We start from the raw sequence: 8,363 nt of genomic DNA on the forward strand, positions 1-8,363 counted from the left end.
CATGAGACAAATTCTTTTTTTTTTATTAATTTTAATGGAGTGACATTGGTAAATCAGGGTACATATGTTCAGAGAAAACATCTCTAGGTTATTTTGACATTTGATTATGCTGCATTCCCATCGCCCAAAGTCCAATTGTCTTCCGTCACCTTCTAACAGATTTTCTTCATGCCCCTCCCCTCCCCCAACCCGCTTTCTCTCTTCCCCCCTACCCTGTAACCCCCACACTCTTGTCCATGTCTCTGAGTCTCATTTTTATGTCCCACCTATGTATGGAATCATATAGTTCTTAGTTTTTTCTGATTTACTTATTTCGCTCAGTATAATGTTATCAAGGTCCATCCATGTTGTTGTAAATGATCCGATGTCACCATTTTTTATGGCTGAGTAGTATTCCATAGTATATATGTACCAAAGCTTTTTAATCCACTTGCCCACTGACGGACACTTGGGCTGTTTCCAGATCTTCGCTATTGTGAACAATGCTGCCATAAACATGGGGGTGCATTTCTTCTTTTCAAACAGTGCTATGGTGTTCTTGGGGTATATTCCTAACAGTGGTATAGTTGGGTCAAAAGGCAGTTCAATTTTTAATTTCTTGAGGAATTTCCATACTGTTTTCCACAGTGGCTGCACCAGTCTACATTCCCACCAGCAGTGCAGGAGGGTTCCCTTTTCTCCACATCCTCACCCACACTTATTCTGTGTTGTTTTGTTAATGAGCGCCATTCTGACTGGTGTGAGGTGATATCTCATTGTGGTTTTAATTTGCATTTCTCTAATGATTAGTGATGTTGAGCATTTTTTCATATGCCTATTGGCCATCTGTATGTCCTCTTTGGAGAAGTGTCTATTCATTTCTTTTGCCCATTTTTGGATTGGATTGTTTGTCTTTCTGGTATTGAGTTTTACAAGTTCTTTATAAATTTTGGTTATTAACCCCTTATCAGATGCATTGTCAAATATATTCTCCCATTGTGTAGTTTGTCTTTTTATTCTGTTCTTATTGTCTTTAGCTGTGCAGAAGCTTTTTAGTTTGATAAAGTCCCATTTGTTTATCCTGTCTTTTATTTCACTTGCCTGTGGAGATAAACCAGCAAATATATTGCTGCGAGAGATGTCAGAGAGCATACTGCCTATGTTTTCTTCTAAGATGCTTATGGTTTTATGGCTTATATTTAAGTTTTTTATCCATTTTGAGTTTATTTTTGTGAATGGTGTAAGTTGGTGGTCTAGTTTCATTTTTTTGCAGGTAGCTGTCCAATTTTCCCAACACCATTTGTTGAAGAGGCTGTCTTTACTCTAGACCAGGGGTCCCCAAACTTTTTACACAGGGGGCCAGTTCACTGTCCCTCAGACCATTGGAGGGCCGCACTATAAAAAACTATGAACAAATCCCTATGCACACTGCACATAACTTATTTTAAAGTAAAAAAACAAAATGGGAACAAATACAATATTTAAAATAAAGAACAAGTAAATTTAAATCAACAAACTGACCAGTATTTCAATGGGAACTATGCTCCTCTCACTGACCTCCAATGAAAGAGGTGCCCCTTCCGGACGTGCGGCGGGGGCCGGATAAATGGCCTCGGGGGGCCGCATGCGGCCCGCGGGTCGTAGTTTGGGGACCCCTGCTCTAGACCATAATTATTTAGCCAATCTCCTCCTGAGGTCTGTTTCCATGTGTTCCCAAACCCAAGTTCGTTGGCCAAAACTCAAAATGTCAGAGTTTGGAGTAAGGAAATATTTATTGATTGAGAAGGTGCCAACCAAGAAGATGGGAGTGGTTCAAACCCATCTTGCTCGCTGGACGAGGTTAAGGGCTTTTTAAGGGTTAGGGGGAACAGGTTTGCAGAAGTGCTAGTGGGGCAAGTTTTAACTGAGGGACCTTGAAACTCGGCCATTTATGGTAAGGGATGTCAACACCAGATCTTCCTGGACAACGGATCCTTTGCTTCTGAATGTTTCCGTGTTCAGTTACGTCCCAGTTCTTTGTTTCTGTGGGTGGGTGGGGACAGCCTCTAGCTTCAGGTGCAGCTGGAGGTCAAAGTTCTCACTTTTGTGCATGCTCTGCTGCATGACTCGTGATTTTGTTGGTTGTCTCTGAAAAGCAATTTCAGTATCTTGCTAAACAGCTGGTTCTGCAGTTACACAAGCTTTCTTATCACAAACAATGCCTGGTGAATAAACAACCTCAAACCAGCAGTATTTTGCACAGGACTAAGTGCAAATTCAGGAGTCATCCTTGATCCTCCCCTTCCTCCATACTCATCCAGCTCACTATCCTGTCCTGCGGGTTCTGTCTCCAGAACAAACCTCAGCTCACCACTTCTTTCCTAGTGACCTCTCCACTCCATTCCAAGTCACTGTCACCTCTTTCTGGGGCCAGCCAGGTGGACACATTATCCATGGAAGAGGTTGGGGTGGAGGCCCTCAGCTTCCTGTCCTTGCATCTTGGCCTTTTGGGGAAGAGCTTTCTTAAGGCCTTGGATTTCTCATCTCTGAAATTGGATCAATGAGACTAGACATCCTGATTTTCTGTGAATAAATAATGGTGTTTGCCAAGTCTTTAGCGACGGGGGACTCATTCAGAGACTCTCAAGTAAATGAAGCTTGTAACCTGAAGGGAAGATCAGATGAGGGTCTCCGTGTCCTGGAATGGACATAATCTTCACTGCAGCGTTGGTATGTGGTTTCCTCCTGTGGGTTTCAAGGAATTTAATGAACCAGGAACAAGATGGGAGTTTTTAGAAATGGAGACAAATTCACTTTAAAGAGGCCCTAAGATTAAAATTCTGCCTTTATCTTATTTAGCCATGGCTTTAGGATTTCGTCCTACCCTGTGGGCACTTGAGGAAGTTTCAGGCTGGGAACTGACTCCGAGCCCAGTAGTCCTGGGAGAGGACCGAGAACACGGGGAAAGGAACACCACCAAGGCGAGGCCCGCCAGAAACCTGAAAATGAAAACCACGCTGCTGACAAAGGAAAGGTACCAGGTTGCTGTCATACTGGCCTGTTCTATGTCTCTTCCTCTGCCCTCGTACTTAGGCTTTAGCCAGGGAACCAGTAGAGTGCTTCCATGGTGTCAAGTGCCGGGCTGGGGGACACAGAAAGCACGCATCCTGAAAGGAGTCTCCTGGCATCCTCATATCATCCTGCAAGGAAATCATCCTTTCTTTTGGACAGTCAGGGAGTGAAGTTCCAACACCACCCAGATGTCACACATCCATCTGTTAAAGAGCAGGGTTGAAATCCAAACCCTGCTTCGTCTGCTTGCAATGCCTGGGCTCAGTGACAAGCACAGAAGCTGGTGTTGTTAGTGTGCGAGCTGCTCTTTGGCAAGTCAGGGGCGTGAGCTGCTTGCTCTTCTTGCTTACAGGTACAGGGGACATGCGCACAGCACACGTACACACACATGCACACACATGTACATGCAGTATTTAGATGAGAAACTTCCCCAATACCTGTGCCTTCTGCTGACTGTACTGCCATGATTTCTGGTCTAAAAGGCACTTAACCATAATATGGTTGACAATGATTTTGGGAATGGCTGAAAATAAACAAATTCTTTTTTTTTCTTCTTTTCCAAGTGAAAGGAGGAGAAATAGAGAGACAGACTCCCACATGCACCCTGGTAGGGATCTCCCCAGCAACTCCATCGGGGACAGATGCTCTGCATCTGGGGCCATGCTCCTAAACGAGCTATTTTTAGCACCTGAGGCAGAGGCTTCACGGAGCTATCCTCAGTGCCCCTGTCATTGTGCTTGAACCAAGTGAGCTATGGCAGTGGGAGAAGAAGAAAGAGATAGAGAGAAAGGGGGGGGGGAAGGTGGAGAAGCAGATGGTCACTTCTCCTGTGTGCCCTGACCAGGAATCAAATCCAGGACATCCACAAGCCAGGCCAATGTTCTACCACTGAGCCAACCAGCCAGGGCCAAAAATAAACAAATTCTTGACACGGTAAGATGCTGAGGACATTGAATCCTTCTTATTTCCAGTTGCATGAAAACAAGAGGCTTTGCCATATCAAAGCAGATAAAGCCGTGGGGGAAAAGTTTGCATTTGTGACAGTTCTGCTCTTTTAGCAATAAATAAATGGTTTAATAGCCTTGAATTTTTTCATTTTTCAGTGTCTGGGCAGGGAATAACTAGCAAAGGTGTGCATGGGGGGACTTTTACGCCTGTCAATAATACAGTAATGATCTTTGCTGATCCTTGAAGGTAAAGTAGAAAATATTTGCGGAAAATAAGCAATGACAAGATTTTTCATCACACAACTCCACAGCACCACGCTCCACTCTGCACACATCCTTCTCTCTTCTTGCAATGAAAAGTCCTCAAATTTTTCACCGTGCAGGAAATTACTCTCGCTCCTCCTTTCTCCCTCTCCTCCTCTCTCTCACTCTTTCTGCCTTTCTCTTCCAGGAAGAAATTCTTCAATGTCAGACCCTAGAGATCATCCAATACAGATCACCAACTTTAAAGTCAGGTGAATCTGGGTTTTAGTCCTGACTCTGGCACTTTATGCAAGTCTTTTTTTTTCTTTTTAAAAATTTTTTGTGTGATGGAGACAGAGAGAGGGATAGAGAGAGGAACAGATAGGGTCAGACAGACAGGAAAGAAGATGAGAAGCATCAATTCTTCATTGCGGTATTTTTGTTGTTTCTTGATTGCTTTCTCATATGTGCCTTGACTAGGGGGCTACAGCAGAACTAGTGACCCCTTGCTCAAGCCAGTGACCTTGAGATCAAGGCAGCGAGCTTTGGGCTCAAGCCAGCAACCTTGGGGTCATGTCTAGGATCCCACACTCAAGCCAGCGACCCCATGCTCAAGCCAGTGATCTCAGGGTTTTGAACCTGGGTCCTCTGCATCCCAGTCTGACACTCTATCCCAGAGGTCCCCAAACTATGGACCGCAGGCTGCATGCAGCCCCCTGAGGCCATTTATCCGGCCCCCGCAGCACTCTTTCATTGGTGGTCAGTATTACATTGCTGAAGTACTGTATGTGGCATCGCTTACGTACAGTACTACTTACGGTGACACCGGACGCACGCATCACGGCTCAGGAAGCACGTCATATCACTTGTTACAGCTAGCAGTGACAAATATGGAACCGGACATTGACCATCTCATTAGCCAAAAGCAGACCCATAGTTCCCATTGAAATACTGATCAGTTTGTTGATTTAAATTTACTTTTCTTTATTTTAAATATTGTATTTGTTCCCGTTTTGTTTTTTTACCTTAAAATAAGATATGTGCAGTGTGCATAGGGATTTGTTCATAGTTTTTTTTTATAGTCTGGCCCTCCAATGGTCTGAGGGACAGTGAACTGGCCCCCTGTGTAAAAAGTTTGGGGACCCCTGCTCTACCCACTGCACCACCATCTGGACAGGCATAAAACCCTCTGTGTCTCAGTCATTTCATGTAAAATGGGCTTAAAAATAATACCTATCATTCATTGGTTTGAGGGTTGAGTGAGCTTATGCTCCTAAGACAGAGCCAGGACTAGATCCAGGCAGCCGATCCCAGTCCTCTTTTTATCGACCACACATAGCATAGCAGATGTTCCTTCATTCATCAGCTTCAAGCAGAATGAGGCTGGGACATTTTCCGGTTGGTCATATTCATGCTGAGCAGATACTGTCACCAGAGCCAGGGCCAGGAGCATCCTGAATTGCTGGCTCTCCTGCGATCAGGAGCCAGCTGAGCATGAAGGGGAAGCAGCTGCTCGTGGGTTACACTCTGTCTCTGCTGATTTCCACAGAGCACTAAGCAAACCTCCTCTTATTACCAATTTACCTTTTGGAAACTAAAGCTCCATAAAAGAGAAATTGATTGGATAATGTCACCACCAGAAGTCCTGGAAATAGACAAACCTTTGTGTCCAACCAGCCTCCAGTTCCACATCCCTAAGGGTCTCTCTGTCTCCAAAGCCTCTGTCCCAATGCTGAGAGCCTATACTATTCCCCTGTTAGGCAAAATGGTTTCTGGTGATTGACGTGACCGATGCCATCTTAAGAAACAAGTTGCTCTCAGTGACAGCCACTTCACTGAGATATAGTCTTCGTGTTCCTGGAGACTGTACATATCAAGCCCTTTTGGGTGGGGAGATATAATATCTTGCTGCTGCCCAAGACTCTGCTTCTGTCCATAAGTTCCCTTAATAAACTCCTGGTTTGATGCTGGAGTTGCCAGCCTCTTTCTCTAGTCCCTCAGCCCCATATTCCTTTGAAGGTTGGTTCCAGTACACCTCAGAAAATTTTCACAGCAAACCTGTTTTGGCCTACATACTACAATTTTATCCCAAATGCTCCCCCCTCTCCCTTTTCTTAAAGGATACACACACACCATCACACATGTGCCCGTGGGCTTTTGTTCCCTAGGGAAAATATTTAAATTGTCCACAGCAATATTTAATTCTAGCATAAGAGGATCCGTAACTTGTAACCAGAGCAGGTACAGTTCCTGATGTTTACACGGAGAACAGAACTCATTAGTTCTTACAAATGTTCCCACACTCCTGCCTCTAACCTTTCCCAAATCCACCCAGACTCCGGAGTTCTCACAGACAATCCAGGCTGTCTCTGCTGCAGTTAGTGGCTGGGTAGCCCACAGCCGCCCAGATCAACCAGCTGTTTTTCAAGCCTGAGCCAGCCCAACCCTACATTTAGTGAACAGAGGTGAGGGGGATATGGAGGGGGAGCTGGAAGGTGGGAGAGGAAGCAGGGGTCACAATTATGCTCATTTCAACAGGTCAGTAATAACGACAATAATTCTGCAGAGGGCTCACTGGACTGGAAGTTAGGGGGCCTCGGTACTAATCCTGGCTCTGCCACTGGATGAACCCCATGCTCGTAGGCTGGTCCCTTTGTCTCTGTGCCTCAGTGTTCTCCTCTGTTATGAGAGTGGGGTTGCCTTCATGCTCTGGAAGAAGTCTTCGAGCACAAGGTCCTTATAGTGACACTCTTCAGTCCTGATGACACGTTATAGTTTTTCAAGTACTTCCACTTGCCTTATTTTGTGTATTTAGTCCTACTTAAAATTCAACAATTTAGGTAGGGTTCCTGGCAAATGAAGAAATTGAGGTACCTTTTGGTTGGGTGCTAAAATGAATTATTTTGACTTCCAGCCACCTGTGGTTCATGCCCTTCTGGGTGCAGACTCTCTTCCCCACGAGAGGTCAAAGAGGACTCCGTGTAACCCTCTTCCCCACGAGCAGTCGAAGAGGACTCCGTGTCAGTGGGCAGATGCCACGGAGGCTTCGTTCCCTTAGGGTCAGGAGTCCAGGGTCTTGGTTATTCTCCACGCCCTTCTGATATCCCTTTTACACTTTTGGAGCCCACGGCAGGATTCAAGTTAGCTCCAAACTCTGTCTATCTGTTTCTGGAGCTTCAGAGATGGAAAGCAGAGTTTATCTAAACCCAGGTTCCCTATCACCTACTCCAGAGCTTGAGAACATTGTCACATGTGATAGCCACGGTGGCTTCTGCTTCCGCCCTCACTCAGAGTGTCCCAACAACTTGGGTTAGAGTTAGAGAAAGGTGTTCCTTCCCGTCACTCTCCATCTCTACTCAAGAGAATGAAGCCTATCCTCTGTTTAGTAGGTGGGATGTCCACGGAGATAAGCCGATGATGAGGGGTCTCCCATCCTGGAATAAATAGGTGCTGAGCTCTGCCACCCCCCTTACCCCTGACCCACTGGCAGGATCCTGTGCTCTTTGGCACTGTAATGGGATGAATTGTGTTCCCTAAAATTCATATATTGAAGTTCTAACCCCCAGGACTTCAGAATATAACTGGTGTCATTATAAGAAGAGGAAATTTGGACACAGATATACAGAGAAAAGACTATGTAAAGACACAGGGAGGAGAAAGCGGCCATCTAAAAGAGAGAGACCTCAGGAGAAACCAATCCTGCTTCTGCTTGACCTTGGACTTCTAGCTTCCAGAATTATGTGAAAATAAAGTTCTGTTGCTTAAGCCACCCAGTCTGTGGGACTTCATATGACAGTCTGAGTAAACTTATACAAGCACCTGCTCAGAACTCTCACCCCTGGCACCTACCTCCCTGGCCCTCGAGGGCTGCCTCTGTTTTCTCCTCTGAGCCTCCCCCTAACCTTAGCCCTGGATTCAGCAAGTCTCTGGGATCAGAAACACTGTCCCCACAATCCACAGCTCTGGGGAGTGCTGATTGCTGTTTCAAAGTGGACTGCCCTTGGGGCTCTTAAGGAATTAAGGAAAGAAGAGGAAATACAGATAAAACAAACTAATTAATACTTTGAGTTAGAACCCTTTCCACATATGACAATTGAGTCATGCATGACAACTGAGCTTCCACTTCTCAGAAGTCTTTAGACA

This window comes from Saccopteryx bilineata, chromosome 2 (assembly GCF_036850765.1).
Source record: "Saccopteryx bilineata isolate mSacBil1 chromosome 2, mSacBil1_pri_phased_curated, whole genome shotgun sequence".
In the NCBI taxonomy this organism is placed as follows: domain Eukaryota; kingdom Metazoa; phylum Chordata; class Mammalia; order Chiroptera; family Emballonuridae; genus Saccopteryx; species Saccopteryx bilineata.